This window comes from Dama dama, chromosome 6, assembly GCF_033118175.1.
Source record: "Dama dama isolate Ldn47 chromosome 6, ASM3311817v1, whole genome shotgun sequence".
Lineage (NCBI taxonomy): Eukaryota > Metazoa > Chordata > Mammalia > Artiodactyla > Cervidae > Dama > Dama dama.
In genome coordinates, this window is record NC_083686.1 from 44,077,899 (window position 1) to 44,097,207 (window position 19,309).

Consider the following 19,309-nt stretch of genomic DNA (forward strand, 5'->3'; position numbering starts at 1 on the left):
TGAAATTTTCAAGCCGGCTCCCAACTTCTCCAGAGAGGAGAGAGGGGATGAAAATGGAGTTAATAATTCATTGTGCCTACTGGAGGAAGCTTCCGTAACCCCAGTAGCAGCATTTGGAGAGCTTCCAGATGAGTGAATACCTACGGAAGGGTGAAGCCTTCCCTCGCGGTTCAGACAGTAAAGAATCCACCTGCAAAGCAGGAGACCTGGGATGGATCCCTGGGTCAGGAAGATCCCCTCTGGAGGAGGGCATGGCAGCCCACTCCAGTATTCTTGCCTGGAGTATCCTCACGGCCGGAGGAGGCTGGCGGCCTACGAGCACGGGGTCGCCAAGTGTTGGAAGCGCCCTGGCGATTGAACCAAAACAAGAGCAGGAAACCCGGCCGAGAGGCGGGGCCAAAGGCGAGCCCGCCCCCGCCGCCTGTTGAGGGGAGCCGGCGCGCAGGTCGCGGGGACGGTGAGTCTGGAGGCCCACGTGGCCATGGTCCGGGGCTCCGAGACCCTCGGACTCGTCCCGGCCGCGCCCGGCGCGGGCCAGGAGAAGGCTCCCGCGGGCGGCCAACATCCTGGAGCATGTCTACGGACTGATCCGGTGCATGCAAAGGGAACAGCCGCCCAGGTGCCTGCCTGCAGCGGCCAGGGCCGCCTCTCCCACGGGGTTTTCCCCTGGTGTGCTGGTTCCGAAAAGGCGCCGGACCGGAGGCGAACCAGCCGTCTCAAGAGAGGCCAGTCCCCTTCTCGAGTTCGCTGGCAATTCCTTCTCTCCTGGGAACCCTGTCTAGTCGCCGCTGACCCATCCCGGTTTCTTTAGTCAGATATGAAAAAAGATGTCAGTTTGGTTTCCAAAATGAGGAGAAGCAAAGCAAGAGTCTAGTATTTCTATGTTTGCCTCTGGAGAACGCAAGAATTGGTCCCTGGAATTTAAATGATGCTCCAAGTATGGTGTGTGGTTGTGGGAACTCTGCTGCTTGAGGAAGACTGGTTTCATAGTTGGGGCCACACAGTGTAGGTGAGAGAGAGGGGTTTGTGTTTGGTTTGGTTTTTCTGACACTAGGTGAAAACCATTTATTGAGGACCTCCCAGAGAAATAAAAATCAGCTGATGTTGAGGTTGCACCTTTCCCCCTCTTTGGAGAGAAAGAGGAAAGTTATTCTTGCTTGATTTTGAACTTGGAGAAAATGTCAGATAAAATGGATGTGTTTAGGCGTCCCCTAGAAGAGAAATCTTTAGATTGCCCTTAAGTAATGCTTGGGCAAAAATCTCACTCCTGGGTGTGCAGCTGTGGAGGGCATTGGCTTGCGCCTGGGCAATGAGAGGCCTGGTGTGGTCACCTCTGAAGGGACAGCAGCAGCAATAACATTGTGATGTTTATTGAGCATATGCTATGTGCGATTCTAAGTGACTTGCATATACTATTTAATACCAAGTGCTCTTTTGAGCGCTTTAATGTATTATTATTTAGTTTTGATGAGTATATGAAGTAGCTGCTGTTGCTATAGTCCCATTTTACAGATGAGGAAATGAAAACGAGAGTTTTTCAGGTAGGTAAATGCCCCCGTTCTCCAGCTGCTATGAGTATAGGCTCCTAACAGTTCACAGTTGAACCTCCTTTCAAGAATTGCCCTCACTGATGGAGGCTGCCTTGCCAGGAAAAGCCCCAGTGGTTACACCCCAAGACTTTTCGTGATGGCCTGGAGCTAAGGATTGCTAGGAGGGAGCCTGCCTGCTCCAAGGGGGACGGCTTGGCAGTGCATTCATGGTCTACAGCTGCCTACGGGATCAGGCTGGGGTGGGCTACAACTGGGCCCACGTCTTTGCTTCTTGCCTTTTGCTGTACTGGTTGCCCCATTTCCTTATAGTTTTCACCTGAGAACCTCCCATCATTACACACAGGAGTCTTTGTCTCAGGTTGAGATTCACAGAAGCACACCCTGAGACAACTGCTCTGCTCTGTAGTAGGCACACATTGCATTCGGTTGCAGACCACAGCAATAAATCAAATATTACAATAAACTGATTCACACGAATTTTTTTTTGTTTTCCTGTTCATAAGAAGTTATGTTTACACTACACTGCAGTCTGTTAAGTGTGCAGAAGCAGTATGTCCAAAATAATGTACATACCTTAATTAAAAAGTACTTTAATGCTAAAAATTGCTGACCGTCATCTGAGCCTTCAGTAAGGCGTAATCTTTTTGCTGATAGACTTACTCAATGCAAGGTTGCTACAGCCTTCAATTTGTTTGGGGAAAAAAAAAGCAAACCAACAGTATCTGTGATGTACAATAAAATGGCCTGTACTGGGTTGTGAAATTTTCAGGGTTTTATTCTTAATTTCCTAGCTGGAATTCTACAGAAATACAATCCATCAGTTTTAAGCATGTATCTATCAGATGACTTTCTTTTCTGGTTACTATATAAAGAGATATATAAAGGAAGTTATGCTGCTAAAATGTTACTTTATTTGCATAAGGGAAATAATAATACGGCTTATCTTAGGTGCTGTTTGGCCAGGAAAACACTATTCCTACCAGGGATGGAGGTGGCCAGAGTAGGTGATAGATGAGTATTCATTGATTTCTTGTCGACAAACCTGATTATGAGAAGAAAATATGTTAATACTGTTTTTAACAGCTTCATGGGGGTAAAATTGACATAGTGAAAGAGTATATTTTGATAAGTTGTTTTATGCATATGCCCACAAACCCTCACCACAATCAAAATAATGAAAATGCACATCACACTTCAAAGTTTCTTCAGCCTCTTTCTGGTTCCAGGCAACCACTGCTTTTCTTTTAGTAGTAACATAAGGTTGAAGAAAACCTCAGCGGTCATGAGCTTCAGTTGCTCAGTAGTTGGGCATGCCTGAAACAGGCATGCCGGGATTTCCACCCGGTAATAGAAGAGGGAAGTTGACATATCTAGGGCCAACCAGCCTGCCATCTGCACGTAATAAAGAAGATGGATACAAAGCTGGACACTGATGACAACTTTGGCATCAAGGCAAAGATTCCATGTGTGTGGCAAATTTTGATGAGTTTCAGGCAAACTTTGGGATAGCCTGGGGTTTTGTTACAATTAAAGGAGGCCACTCCCTCCTGTGAGGGAGTGATGCCATCCTTGAAATGCACAGCCTTGTATGTGAATAAGAACATACGAATAAACCTTTCCACCCAAACTCAGAACGCCCAGTCTGGTACTGGAAAAGGAATCTCCTGGGGGGAAGGGCAACTGATTTCTGCCCTTCAAGTTCATGCCCTCTTGGTTCTCTTACTGGCTGCTGCTGGATGCGGGAGACAGGCTTTCCCATTTTAACCCTTTGGCTCAAGTTTGCTGCCTCGTGGTCCAGCCCAGACATGTTTAGAATGTTCTGAGGCACTGCTTGCTGAAAGCTCTGGCAAAAGCAGCAGAGATAACAGTGAGAGCAGCAGTTCTAGATAATCTGGCTTTTAAAACCTAATTTTCTATCTTTGCTTTATGAGCCTTTCTCCCATGGCTGGAAATCCCCTTTTTTGATTCCTCAAAGTTCAAGCCAAACCCAGCTCACTGCTAACTCCTTCCACCTCTCACTTCTTTGCTCCTTTTCTGGAAGATTCTTACAGCACAGCAACTGATGGTTAGCTTCATAATCTAGCCCTTGATTTTAGCAATCTAGATCTCCATGGTCTAGATCATTGCCGTCCAGTAGAAATATAATGCAAGCCACAGATATGAGTCACACTTTTAATTTTAAATTTCCAGTGGCCTCATTTTAAAAAAGGAGAGAGGGAAACAAGTGAAATTATTTTGTAGTAATATATTTTCAACTCAGTGTCTCCAAAATCTCATTTCAATAGGTAATCTATATAAAAATTACAGTGACATATTTTACATTGTTTTATACTAAATCTTTGAAATCCAGTGAGTACTTATAGCTCATCTCCATTTGTATGAACTGTATTTACATACTGAACATTGCAAGTCTAGCTATAGCTTCATGGCCTGGATCCACAATTAGCTAAATGTTCTGTAGAAAAGAGGCTTAGAATATGAGTTTTCTTTTGGACACATTGAGTTTGGGGTGTATGCTTTTGGAAATGCAATTCTAGAATAGCAAGGCAGCACCTCTCAACTTCATTTGTCAGAGCAACATGTACCACCCCCGTAGTAAGTTCCCAATTCCATCCTGTCTTTTAAACCCACACCTTAGAATTTTCTCCTCATCTTAACTTGCACGAATGTATGTTCTACTCCAGTTAGTTCATCTCTACATTATTCTCCATCAAGTAAGTACTTATTATATACCCTTTTCTATTTACTTACACCCATGGATAGAGGAACCCGGCAGGCTACAGTCCACGAGGTCGCAAAGAGTCAGACAAAACTTTATTTTGTCTCTCCTTCAGGTACCTTGAAAAGAGCTGAGCAGAAGAATAGGCACTAGTTTACTTGAACATAAAATACCATTCAGCCAATGAACTGTTATTCAGCATGAACAATTATCCTAAACATAACATGGTTAGTATTTCTTAACTTCATGCTAATTAATAGCTATCTAGTTTTAAGAATGGGCTGCCCTGGTGGCTTATTGGTAAAGAATCCATCTGCCAGTGTAGGAGATATGGATTCAGTCCCTATTTCAGGGAGATTCCCTGGAGAAGGAAATGGCAACCCACTCCAGTATTCTTGCCTGGGAAATCCCATGGACAGAGGGGCCTGGCGTGTTACAGTCCAGGGTCACAAAGAGTCAGACACGACTTAGTGACTAAACAACAAGTTTTAAGAATAGCAAAACCTGTAATATCTCAAAAATTTTTTCTAATTGTAAAAGTGATGAATGATAATGACATTCTAGTTAAAGAAAACTTTTTAAAGGTGATAATGAGCAATATCTCAAAGATATAAAAGAAATGGACACTTTTATCTGTTGATGGTGGTAATGTAAATTTCTACAGGGATTTTGGAGGACAGTTTGGCAATATGCTTTACAATTCAAAATATGCATACCTTTGTCTCTGCCATTCCAATTTTCAAAATTTATGCCACAGGAATAATTGGATAAGTGCACAGATTTATTTGTGTGTGCAGTAATGTTGATGCTATTATTGTTTGTATTTTTTTAAAAAGGAAGCAATTTCCTTTTCAACAACTATTTATTGGACATTATAGAAGGTGTGCGTGCTCGGTCTCTTCAGTTGTGTCTGACTCTGCAACCCCATGGACTGTAGCCCACCAGGCCCCTCTGTCCATGGGATTCTCCAGGCAAGCATACTGGAGTGGGTTGCCATTCCCTTCTCCAGGGGATCGTCTTAGAAGATAGCCTTCAGTCATTATTTTGAAACTGAATTCTGTAGATGAAAAGGAAACAACTACTCATGTATAGTTTCAGAGGCTGGCGCATGGGACTGCTATTCACTGAGTTGATATGAGAGTAAGCTACACTCATTGGGTCCCTCGTACTCAGAACAGGAAATATCACTGCATCATGCAAACAACTCTCAATTTGCCTTAATGGTCCTGTTGTCTTAGCTGTAATCAAATTTGTCTACCAATATAACATGACCAGTGAATCCACACTGAGTGCTTCAGTTGTTTTAAGTAAATCTGTTTCTTTATTTCAATAAAATGTCTGTGCAAAGTTAGAAGTCAGTATTAAAAAAAAAAAAAAAAAAAGAAGTCAGTATTACATAAATGTAACACTCTGTTACCCAGGCTATAAATCCTTTCCAAATTTTTAGAAGAACTTGTGTCCATGGTGACAGATCAATGTAAATACACTTTCTTTTACAGAGCAAAGATTTGGAAAAGCTGAAAACGTCGTTCATTCAGTCTAAGCAGAGAAGCCCAGAAAATCTCAGAGAGGTAAAGAGATAAAAAAAGTTTTTTTCTGATATATGATTATGCCAATGTTTTTAATAACACTTTTCTTCTATCATTTTAAGCAAATATAAGTTAACACTATAAAAGAACCAGGCCAAATTATTTGTCTTATTTTTCTACTTTCTTAATTCTTGCCTTAATTTTAGAGTTTTAGAAAACAAAATGGGATTAAATAAAGTTGGCTGTAATATTCATATTTTCTTCTGGTCTAGTGAAACAGTCTTTAATTTATGTCATATATTAATTAAAGAAATATTAATCATTGAGTTACTATTATGTGTTATATTTGAGGTATGTGTTTGAGATTCTTGATTTTAAATATAAATAAATTTATTTAAACATATTAAAATGCTTTCTGTAATTTTAATTTACTAATATTTGAACAAACGTCAAAGCAAGCCATTATGTAGACATGAATTTTTGTCCATAAGAATTTAGGTGGACCTTCTCTACTTCTGTTAAGAGTTTAATATACTTTTTGTAGTATAGGTAAACTGGATTTACATTTGTTGTTTTTAAGCCTCTAAAGAACATTTTATAAACCTGTATAAAGTAAAAAGAAGTATTGATTTTTAGGCATTTTAAGATATAAAGCAGTTCAGAGTATCCTAAAAAATAAAGTGTTGTATTACAAATACTCATTATCTTTGGTATCAGACATTTCTGACAGTGTTTTATGTGCTTATGCCATTGCCTTGAATCCACCTATACCATTTTAGTCTGGGAGGATTCAACACTACTATGTATCATAGCCATGTAAGTTCCTAAAACTACAAGCTGAAATTCTTGTCTGGTTACAGGCAGTCCTTAACTTAACAGTGAATTTACAACTTGGAAGAAGTAGTATAAATAAACATGATTTAAGTTAAATTTATCTTTCTCATAGAATCTAAATTGAAATACAGAATTGTGTTCCTGAAGGTGTAAAAGTAGATATTTACTCACTCTTCATGACTCATGTGAGATTTTAGTTTGGAAAACTTGGGTGGGTGAAAAGCAATAACTGGATACTGATGACTTGTTTTTATTTTGGGTATCAGTTACCTGAGATTTAGACCCATTTATTTGAATTACATTATTGCTGAGTATACCCCCTGTGTTTTGCTGAAGCTAAAATTTTTTTAAAAAACTTTATGTTGATAATTTTAGGCTTACAGAAGAGTTGCAGAGATGGTACAGATGGTTCCAATAATACTCTCTATGCAGTCTCCCCATATGTTAACATCTCATATAGCCATGGAACAGTGACCAAAACTAAGAATTAAGATTAGTTTAACAAATACTGTAAACTAAACTACAGACTGTTTGGATTTCCCCAGTATTTCCACTGTCCTTTTTCTGTTCCTGGATTCAAGTCAGGAGCCAGTGGTGCTTTTAGTTTTTGTGTCTCCTCCTTGTTGCAGTTGCTGAGTCATGTCCAACTCTTAGCAGCCCCATGGGCTGCAGCACGCCAGGCTTCCCTGTCCTTCACCATCTCCCGGAGTTTGCTCAGACTTATGTCCACTGAGTCCATGATGCCATCCAAACATCTCATCCTCTGTCACCCCCTTCTCCACCTGCCTTCAATCTTTCCCAGCATCAGGGTCTTTTCCAGTGAGTCAGCTCTTTGCCTCAGGTGGCCAAAGTATTGGAGCTTCAGCTTCAGCATCAGTCCTTTCAATGAATATGCAGGACTGATTTCCTTTAGAATTGACTGGTTTGATCTCCCTGCTACCCAAAGGACTCTCAAGAGTATTCTTCAGCACTGTAATTCAAAAGCATCAATTCTTTAGCACTCAGCCTTCTTTATAGTCTAACTCTTATATCTGTACATGACTACTGGAAAAACCATAGCTTTGACTATACAGACCTTTGTTGGCAAAGTGATGTCTCTGCTTTTTAATACGCAGTCTAGATTTGTCATAGCTTTCCTTCCAAGGAGTAAGCGTCTTTTAATATCATGACTGCAGTCACCATCTGCAGTGATTTTGGAGCCCAAGAAAATAATGTCTGTCATTGTTTCTACTTTTTCCCCATCTATTTGCCATGAAGTGATGGGATCGGATACCGTGATCTTAGTTTTTTGAATGTTGAGTTTTAAGCCAGCTTTTTCATTCTCCTCTTTCACCTTCATCAACAGCCTCTTTAGTTCCTCTTTGCTTTCTGCCTTTAGGGTAGTGTCATCTGCATATCTGAGGTTATTGATATTTCTCCTGGCAATCTTGATTCCATCTTATGAGCCTGGCATTTTGCATGACGTACTCTGTGTATGTTAAATAAACAGGATGACAATATACAGCTTTGACGTACTCCTTTCCCAATTTTTATCCATCAAAGGAAAGAATGAACAAACTAAAAGGTAACTGGTAGAATGAGAGATAATTTTTGTAAACCATTTATGTGATAAGAGCTTATTACCCAAAATGTGTAAGAAGCTGTTGCAATTCATAGCAAAAAAGCAAATAACCAGATTAAAAAATGGGCAAAAGAATTAAATAGATATTTTTTCCAAAGAAGATGTACAAGTGGCCAATAGCTATATGAAAAGATGCTTAAGGTCACTAATTGTCAGGAAAATGCAAACTAAACCACAATATCACCTCATACCTGTTAGGATGGCTGTTATCAAAAAATCAAAAGATAGTAAGTATTGGCAAAGATATGGGAAAACTGGAATCCTTGTAAATAATTGTTGTTGAGAATGAAAAATGGTGTAATCACTATGGAAAACAGTATGGAGGTTTCGCAAAAAATTATAAATAGAACTACCATATGATCCAACAGTCCCACTTCTGGTATTTTTGCAGAAGAATTGAAATCAGAATCTTGAAAAGATACTAGCAACTCTATGTTCATTGCAGCATTATTTATTTACAGTAGCCAAGATGTGGAAATATCTAAATGTCCATCAACATATGAATGGATAAAGAAGTAGTATATCTTTACAACGGAATGTTATTTCGCCTTCAAAAGGAATGACAGTTCTCATACACGTAAGACTATGGATGAACCTTGAGGACATTATGCTAAGTGAAATAAACCAGTCACAGAACAACAAATACTACATGATTCCACTACTATGAGGTATCTAACATAGTAAAACTCATAGAAGCAGAGAGTAGCGGGACTTCCCTGGCTGTCCAGTGGTCAAGACTCAGAGCTTCCAATGCAAGGGTTTGATCCCTGGTCGGGGAACCGAGATCCCTCATGCCTCATGGCACTGGCCAAAAAAAAAAAAAAAAACACACACCACACCAAAATAAGCAAGCAAAAACCAGAGAGAGGGCCCAAGGTGAGCCCCCCCAAGGCTCACCCGGCTGCTCTGAGGAGGACGCTCCGTAGACTCGGAGCCGACTGACTCCTTCTCTGCACTTTGCAACCACCGCGGTGAACACAGCCTCAGGAGTGCAAGTTGCCGAAGAAGTATGCCGCACTTTTTATGACAGGGAAGTTCGGAAGTGCTCGCCGCCAGAAGAAATCAAGAAAAGAAAGAAGGCTGTCCTCTTCTGTCTCAGTGCAGACAAAAAGTGCATCATCGTGGAGGGAGGCAAGGAGAGCTTGGTGTCACCATGACCAATCCTTTCGAGCAATTTGTGGGGATGCTTCCTGAAAAAGATTGTTGCTATGCTCTGTATGATGCAAGCTTTGAAACAAAGGAATCCAGAAAAGAGGAGTTTATGTTTTTCCTGTGGGCACCAGAATTATCTCCTCTGAAGAGTAAAATGATCTATGCGAGCTCTAAGGATGCCATCAAAAAGAAGTTCCAAGGCATAAAACATGAATGCCAAGCAAACAGGCCAGAAGACCTCAATTGGGCTTGTACTGCTGAAAAGCTAGGTGGATCCCTAATTGTAGCTTTTGAAGGATGTCTTGGGTAGACCATCATCTGGTGCCACAAATCAAAAGCTTCCACGTTTAATGTTATCCTCTTGCTATATATAAGTAAAGCAGATGTGTTTAGGCTAGGGACTCGCTGAAGGGTACCTGTCTTGTCATTTGTGGGGGTAAACTATCCTATGAACATGTGCAAATGGTCCTAAATAAATCTAAACTCTAAAATTTTACTGGTGTGAAATTAAATTCTTACTGGCTAAATGCCTGTTTGGATGCGTTGGCTTGCTATAAAGATTTTTGTTAAAGCTCAGGATTTTTAATAGTGCAGCTCACAAACCAGCAGAAGGCCACGTGAAGAGAATCATTGCATCTTTGTTAACCTCAGCAGTTACTTTGTATCTTTTTTGCTTAGAGAATTGGTCATAATCTGGTTGTAATTTTGGCCCAAATTTATTTCATTGAGTTAAACTGCATAATGGAAAATAATTCTCCTCACAACATATTAGAGCACTAAAATGCTAACTTGGTAATTCACTGGACATGTGCCGGAGACTGCCTTGAAATGATGTGGGCTTAAAACCAGCACTGATCTTGCAGACTGCTCCCACACCTGGGGCCGCTCACTCCCAGGTCTGGTCAGGAGGCTGTTCTGAGAGTGACCTTGCACCCTGGAAATCAGGAGAATGTGCACCGTCTTGTACAGTGAATCGTAAAGCAGATCCGGGCTCCAGCGTAACCCACTTTGTTAATGAAAACAGTGAGGGTGGTGTATTGACAGACTGCGACTCCATGCTGTCCTTAATTAATTGTGTCTCCTTCAGAACTTTGTTGCTTCTCATACTATAAAGTATGGAAGAACATTACGTTTACTCTAGGGCCTGGGAGAACTTCTTACTCTCCTAGAGTAGCTTGCAACTGTGCATGCAGTGGGGAGCAGGTATGATTGATGACTCTCACGGAAAGCCACGCTGTGGACACCTGGAAGTAACTGTCCTTCACATCATAGGCATAACACTGAACAACCTAGAGATGCACAAACAGTGGAATTTAGAAGTAGCAGCACTGTCTTTATGTAATAAAGGAAGCATTTTAACTTCAAAAAAAACCAAAAAAAGAGTAGAACAGTGCTTTCCAGGGACTGCGGTGAGGAGATAATGAAGAGTTATTACTTAGTAGTTAGAGTAGTTACAGAGTTTGTATGTGGGATGATGAAAAGATTCGGAAACAGTGGTGATGGTTGCCACCAACTGTACACTTAAAAACGGTTAAAATGACATTAGAAGTTTAGAAGATATGGTCATGATATGTGGAAGTTGATACTTAGGTTTTAAACACCCTATAATTTCAAAAAATTTTTTTCCATTTATTTTTATTAATTGGAGGCTAATTACTTTACAATATTGTAGTGGTTTTTGCCATACATTGACGTGAATCAGCCATGGATTTACATGTGTTCCCCATCCCGATCCCCCCTCCCACCTCCCTCCCCATCCCATCCCTCTGGGTCTTCCCAGTGCACCAGCCCCGAGCACTTGTCTCCTGCATCCAACCTGGACTGGCGATCTGTTTCACACTTGATAATATACATGTTTCGATGCTGTTCTCTTAGATCACCCACCCTCGCCTTCTCCCATAGAGTCGAAAAGTCTGTTCTATACATCTGTGTCTCTTTTTCTGTCCTGCATATAGGGTTATCGTTACCATCTTTCTAAATTCCATATATATGTATTAGTATGCTGTAATGTTCTTTATCTTTCTGGCTTACTTCACTCTGTATAATGGGCTCCAGTTTCATCCATCTCATTAGAACTGAGTCAAATGTATTCTTTTTAATGGCTGAGTAATATTCCATTGTGTGTATGTACCACAGCTTCCTTATCCATTCATCTGCTGATGGGCATCTAGGTTGCTTCCATGTCCTGGCTATTATAAACAGTGCTGCAATGAACATTGGGGTGCACGTGTCTCTTTCAGATCTGGTTTCCTCAGTGTGTATGCCCAGAAGTGGGATTGCTGGGTCATATGGCAGTTCTATTTCCAGATTTTTAAGGAATCTCCACACTGTTCTCCATAGTGGCTGTACTAGTCAAAATTTTTAATCAAGTAGACTTTACAGAAAACTTACATAGCAGGTCAGAAAATGAGGTCTTTTAGTTAGTCAAGTGATTTTATAAATAGTAAGTGGTACATCATAAACAGCGAATTTCAAACAAATATTAACACAAAACTATACTCATCTAGGAATTAAATGGAAATTTAATTAGTAATGAAAAGGGAAATTCAAGGATCATTCTTATAAATATCCTTCAACAGGTGACTGGATAAACAAACTGATATACTCATACAATGAAATACAACTGAATAATAAAGAGGGCAAACAGTTGATTCATCCAAGACGGGTGTGCGTATGTAGTCGATTGCTCAGTTGTGTCCAACTCTTTGGGACTCCATGAACTGTAGCCTGCCAGGCGCCTCTTGTCCATGGGATTTCCCAGGCAAGAATACTAGAGTGGGTTGCCATTTCCTCTCCAGGGATTGAACCAGCTATCTCTTGAGTTTCCCACATTGGCAGGCAAATTCTTTACCACTAGTGCCCCCTGGGGCGCCTACAAGACAGGGATGATCTTAAGTGAATTTTGCTAAGCCAGGCACAAAAACTACTGCATTGTGTGATTCTATTTATATGTCATGGACAGCAACATTATAAAGAAAACAATAAGTGTTTGCCAGGAATTAGGAGTCAAGGAAGGGGTTACCTAAGAGTGGGATTACTGGGTTGTATGATAATTCTGTAGCTTTTTTGAGTAATTGCCATACTGTTTTCCATAGCAGCTGCACCATTTGCATTCCCACCAGCAATGCCCAAGTGTTTGTTTCTTTACATCCTCATCAATACTTACTATTTTTCTACTACTACTAGCATCCTGGTATGGCTCAGTCAGTAAAGAATCCACCTGCAATGCAGAAGACCCAGGTTTGATCCCTGGGTGGGGAAGGTCCCCTGGAGAAGGAAATGGTAACCCACTCAAGTACTCTTGCCTGGAAAATCCTGTGGACAGAGGAGCCTGGCAGTTTACTGTCGTGGGGTCGCACAGAGTTGGACTTGACCTAGTGACTAAATCACCCACCACAATTACTATTACTGCGGTGTTAGTAGGAGTGAGCGGTATCTCATTCTGTATTTGGTTTGCATTTCCCAAGTGACTAAGGATGTTAAGCATCTTTTCATGTACCTTTTTATGACTATTTGTATACTTTCTTTGGAGAAATGTCTATTCAAGTCCACCACATACTTTTAATTGGCCAATTTGTATTTTGTTACCAAATTGTGAGTTCTTTATGTATTCTGGATATTAAACCTCTGTCAAATATATGGCTTGCAAGTATTTTCTTCCATTCTACAGGTTGTCTTTTCACTTTCTTTGATAATGTCCTTTGATGCAAAAAGTTTTAAGTTTTAATAGAGTCCAATTAATTTTTTTCTGTTGCTGCTTGTATATTATATCTAAGAATTTATTTCCAAATCCAAGGTCATGAAGGTTTACCTCTGTATTTTCTGGTTTAATATTTTTGAGTCTTATATTTACATCATTGATCCACTCTTTGAGTTAATTTTTATATATGGTATGAGGTAGGGGTTGTGAACATGTCTTTGTTTTTACACCTTTTAGAAATGCAAACATTTTAAAGATTTAGTAGCCACTTACAGTTCTTTCTCAGTGATAGCAGGCGGATGCAATATTAATGCATATTAAAACCTAATACTTTGAAAAAGGAAAAAAAAAGGCATGCTTGAACTTTTCACCTCAGATGTCTTCCAGTAAAGGATTCCTGGACACCATCAGATTTTATTTTTCTGGTGCTTGCTTTTTCTTAACTGTGTTGCTGGACAAGCTAGGTTCTGAAATATTCCTTACCAACTTCTTCACAGAGTTTGAGGCCCTAACATCCTGGCACTTCGTGAGTACAGGGGAAGACCTTCTCCTCACTGTATCAATGTCTCCTTCCCTTCCATAGAAGTTTTGCTCTGTTAGCCTCATAGGAAATTCTCATGAATCTAGATATGGAAGATTTTAATGATCACTGTCTACCCTCTAAAAAATTATTAGACTTTAGAGAACACGTAAAGTCTATTCTTGTTTTGGTTATCAGAAACATTGAAGGGATCTGAGCTAATTGCAGAGGATCATAATCTTTTTCCTTCATCCCCTTTCTAGGCTATTTATTTATTTTCTTTCTTCTTCTTCTTTTTTTTTTTTTTAAAGCTTCAATTATGTCTAAAGAGGAATAGGTCATTTCACAGTTTGCCAAATGAAGTATAGCTCCAACTTTGCCAGACCACAATCTATCAAGAGTAAGTGACACAAAGATATTCCATTTGGGTCTTGGCAATCCCCTAAGAAAGGCAGGGACAGATGGTGAATAGAGTGTAACAAAACTTTAAAGACAAAAGACATATTAAGAATTGAAGAGTGACTAAAAGAAATATGTAATAATTTGGGGTTTGTGCTTTATTTTTTTTGGGGGGGGTTTGTGCTTTAAACTCTGTCATGTAATGATGAATTTTCCAACCAACCTGAAGGAAATTAGAATTGAAAATAGGATGAAGATCAAAACTTATAAGCAAATACCAAAGCGATTTAAAAATGACTAGACTGTTGTAACAGTCTCCTTATTTGTCAAGAAAGAGGAAAAACATGCAAAATGTATTAGGTAAGGTACCCTGAATTTTGTGATAAAGGTTGAAGTTGACATTTGCAATCTGGAGTTGCCCAAAATCTTTTGAAACAAACTCTACATTTTAATATTTCCCCATAGTGTTAACCTCACCATTTCAATGTAGAATATTAACCAAAACAAAAAAACGAAACAAAAACTTACCTTTTCCAGTCCCTCCTCACTTTCTTTTAGAGTATCAATACATGATTTAGATTCTGAAAGATATAGATTTATGACATTTGGTTTGCAATTAATGGGCTTCCGTGGTGGCTCAGACAGTAAAGAATCCACCTGCAATGTAGGAGAACCGGGTTTGATCCCTGAATTGGGAATATCCCCTGGAGAAGAGAATGGGTACCAACTCCAGTATTCTTGCCTGGAGAATTCCACAGACAGAGGAGCCTGGTGGACTACAGTCCATGGGGTCGCAGAGAGTCAACACAATTGAGTGACTAACACTTTCACTTTTTGTGTGTGTGTGTGCAATTAATGTATGTGGAGGAAGGATTAGACACGGGACATCCATTTTGCTGATGCAGAAACTGGCAAAAAAACATGTGATTCTTTGTTCAGGTGTGGTGGTTGGCCCCAGTTTCCTGACTATGGTAGAGATAAAATGGTTCTGGGATCTGCCCAGCATTTTCACCAAAGTTATTCTTGTAAGTTTTGCCTACAGGCTATTTCACTAACCTTTCTAAAGATTCTGTAATCCAGAGATCCCCAACCTCTGGGCCACAGACCAGTACCTCCTGTCAGATCAGTGCTGGTATTAGATGACAAAAAAAGTGCACAATAAATGTAATGCATTTGAATCATCCCCAAACCAGCCCCGCCCCCCACCACGGCATCTACTCCGTGGAAAAGTTGTCCTGCATGAAATCTGTCTCCAGTGTCAAAAAGGTTGGTGACTGCAAAAAGGCTGCTATAAGCTATCTAGTACCCATAGTAAATCCTTTCTTTAAACCAGGGGAGATTCTTTTGTCTGTAACCCAGAACCCTGCTTAATATAAGATACATTGTGTATGTGAGTCTTCCTTGGAAAATGTTAAAAATAGTGCAGTATTAACATGAAGCCCCATTTAAAAATCATGGATATTAAGAAATTTTAATGGTGGATTACTTTTAAAAAGTACTAGGTCATTCAGTGAAGATTGATGTTAATATGTATTCAAATTTCCCTTCCTTTTAAATGGAGAATAAAACCAAAGGAATCAGTGTATCTATAAATAATTAATAATATTCATAGGCTCTCTTAGAGTTCAATATACCGTATACATATATAGACATATGTATATTAATGAGGACATTTTATGTAGTATTTGACTGTGATATTAAATCTTTATACTCCTAATAAAAGTACTCTGATTTCTGTTTATCCACTGGGAGTAGTTGTAGCTATATTCTAAATAAGAAAAAGTTATTGAGAAAGATGACGATTGGAATCAAACTGTAATTCACAAATGTGTCAAATGCCTCAGAAGTATAAAATTAAATGTTTAGGCATGGGAAACCTGTTTAGTATTGGCTTTCCTTCTCATCACTCATGCAGGCTATTGAAGAATCATTCTGGAGTTACAATATAATACCAAAGCGGAGTATAGGCCTATGTGAATATTTTATGGTTTATTGTATGTGTGGCAGGCTTAAATTTTAATGCTGCGAAAGAAATGGGTAGCTCTGGAATCCTTGTGTCAACAAGATAGAGAGGAAACTGGTGATCCAATTAGTATAATGGGCGTCTGGCAGCTAAATGATGTACTTCAAAACCTGGCTGGGCATGACTGGCTCTCATCCACACTTCTACAATATAGAGGGAAGAAAAGAGACTGTGGAATCCTCCTACTGTTTCTGTGAGGCCTTAACTCTGATTGAGTCTCGAATTCCAGACCTTTTCCATTAAAATGCTTGTCCTAAATTTATAAGTTCTCAGGTCTACCCACCTTCTCCTTCCTTTTCCATCACATCCTTACCGTTGGTCTCATTCTCATAATTTCTTGGTGGTCCTATGGATTGTTCTCCTGCTGTTAGTTCATGGAAACTAATCATTATCTTGAGGATATTTCTGTGATGTGGCAGTTACTTCAGGAATTTTTTATATTTTTTTCAAGTCTAAAGAGCCGTAGTTATGGTTTTTAAAAATCGCCGTTAACATAAACAATACAAGGTCAGGAGTCTTCACATTGTAATCTTATGACCCTCTTCTCAAAGGCAGTGAAAATAGCATTGTAAAATTTCTCCTTGCCTTTTTCCCTTTTAGAACTAGAATCATAATTCTTTAAGTAGCCATCTAACTTTATTTTAAAATTCCATTCATTTGTATTATTATGTGCTGTATGTTGAGATACAGCCTGCTTGAGCCTCTTAATGTTCCTATACATCTTGCTGCATACCTCCCAAGACTTTGACTGTTTTTTTTTTTTTTTTAAACCTGGGCCATTTCTTGGAGTGTTTATGCACTTGGTAATCCTGAGAAAGTAACGCATTGCAGTTCACAGCACCGGGTCACCGTTCAGACAAACCAACTTACTTACTTCCTGTTCTACAGCAGTGGATTTCCTATGCATAGAATCCTCTGGGACTCACAATACTGTGTGTGCAGGCTCCTGGGCCCTCCACATTGCCTTGAGGGATCTGAGGACCGGTGCAACAATACTGATACTCTTGTTTCTCCTGCGGCTGCAACTGGTAAAGTCCTTTGTCTCTGACTCAAGAGTCCGGAGTCAGCATCCATGGAGCTGCAACAGGCTTACTTATCAACTTGTATGGGTTTTTTGTTGGAAGTTATCCTTCTTCTGCGATGTCAAATTTATTGAAGTAGGGCCAAAATCCTAATACTTTATTTACAAAATATCTTCCTTTTGAATAGTTTAAGTCACTGTTATATATTCCATGTTTTTCCCCTAAAACATTTTTATGAGGAATGTTGGTATATTCCCATTTTGTAAGTGAGGAATTGGAGCTTAAGTGATTTTTTTCAAGATTTTTTAATGTATCTAGCTCATCAAGTGCTAGAATTCAGGCCTTCTCACTGATAACATAGAGATGGTTGTGTCTTTTATATCTAATACCACTGTCTTCTTTCCCGTTCACCTTCTTTGATAATTACACCTGCCTGATATGGAATAAAGAAATTAGAACTGTTCTTCTAGGAAGAAAGAATTCTGGATAGTATAACTGTTAGCTGAAAATCAGAAAATATCCCCATAGTTCATAGAACTTCTTAATATTTTATAGAACATGTTCTGGTCTTCACAAAAGTTACTCATATCAGAAAAAAAACAAAATAAATGACATTTATTCTTAGCTTCAATTATGGTATCTCTCAAAGTGTGGTCCTCATCAGATAATCTGGACAGTCTTTTAAAAATCGTTCTTGGGCTCTACCCCAGACTTACCAAATCAGAATTTCAAGGGTATCAAGGAATCTTGAGTTTTTTAATCAACTGCCCCATGTCATTTTTACATTTATTAGCACTTAGCATGCATTATTACTAGGGTAGGTTCTAGAAACTAAGGGTGGACTGCTCTTTCTGGCTTAAAATTTGCAAATAAGGGAAAGAAACAGATTTACAAAACTTCTCTTGAATACAGTACTTTTAAAAAATCTTGATAGAAGGAATGCAAGTCAACACCAAATTTATGCCTCCCAGAAAGCCAAAAATCTGGTTTTATGTCATGAATTCAAGAGTAGTGATTTCAAAAAAACACCTGTATTTTGTGAAATAGCAGGACTCATCTAACAAATTATTTTGTAGGGAGACCTTCTGTTCTGTGGTTGTGCAACAAGTGCTTCTGCCTGTTTCTAAATCCATTCAATGTATATTCATTGAGTGTCCACTTTCTGACCCAAGCACCATTCTAGGCTTGGATGCTATAGCTGTGGACAAGTTGACTAGGGTCCCTGCCTTCAAGGTCTTTATGAGAAGAGGATGATAATTTTATTAAGAAAATAAAAAGTAAAGTTTTTTACAGAAGAAGATGACAGGATTTTGTTAGCCAAAAATGACTTCTAACTCACTATTTTACTGAAGAGATGTTTTTAATATTCTTTCTCCCCAGATTTCAAGCTGAAAGTGTGATTCTGAGACAAGGACACGTACCCTTGGAATGCTACTTGGTTCGTGCTGGACATTTAAAGGTCATGTCAAGTAATATAAGCATGAACAAAAATACCAACTCTGAAATTTTAAGTGACTTTGAAGAAGGTGACTTCATAGGGATAAACACTGTCTCAATTTGTTGGTCTCTCATCATCAGTTTTTAAAATTAAGATTAAAAAATTTTATGTATCATTGCACTAAAATAATTAGCATAGTATACTATAATATTGTCCTTGAGTCTTAAATATTTTAGTAATTGAAATGCATAGTAGAAACAGTTTTCCTTAGCACTGTAGAGCCAATATATAGCCTATTATATAGTTTGTCAATGTGGAGGACATACGAGATTATCAAATGACTTATATGAGTGACTGACTGGTTAAATGAACGAGTTACAAATCATGTAGCTCGGGAGTCAGGGTGGCATTAAAAAATAGAGAAATTATGCTAAACCACTTATGGATTCATGGGGCTCTTTCTGATTCTTTAAAGAAATTTTATCCTTTCAAAAGATTTTGTGGGAAAGGGATAAAATTTAGGCTAAGAAAGCAGCTTGTATGTAATGATAAAACTTGCTTCATTTCTATATTTAGTCAAGGGCTGATTGGATCTAGAGATCCTTGAAACCAGAAGTCCATAAGTGGAGAGGTCTTGGGTTCAGTTCAGTTCTCAGTCGTGTCCAACTCTTTGCAACCCCATGGACCACAGCCTAGATAAATTTCAAAGCCCGAAAATATTTACATTGAGAATGAATACTAAGGAAAATTAAGTGTCTCTAAAAAATGTTAGATCTTAATGCTCTGTGCTGTTAGGTCAGTA

General features: G+C 39.1%; 1 long non-coding RNA gene and 1 pseudogene across 1 annotated transcript; both read left to right on the forward strand.

The window, feature by feature from the left end:
• Nucleotides 1–433: 433 nt before the first annotated feature.
• LOC133058873 (uncharacterized) lies at nt 434–18,891 on the forward strand. The gene is made up of 4 exons (XR_009693413.1): nt 434–457; nt 4,385–4,496; nt 5,769–5,840; nt 18,450–18,891. It is a non-coding gene; the product is annotated as an uncharacterized LOC133058873 (long non-coding RNA).
• LOC133058487 (destrin-like) lies at nt 8,813–9,715 on the forward strand (annotated as a pseudogene).
• Nucleotides 18,892–19,309: the final 418 nt, after the last annotated feature.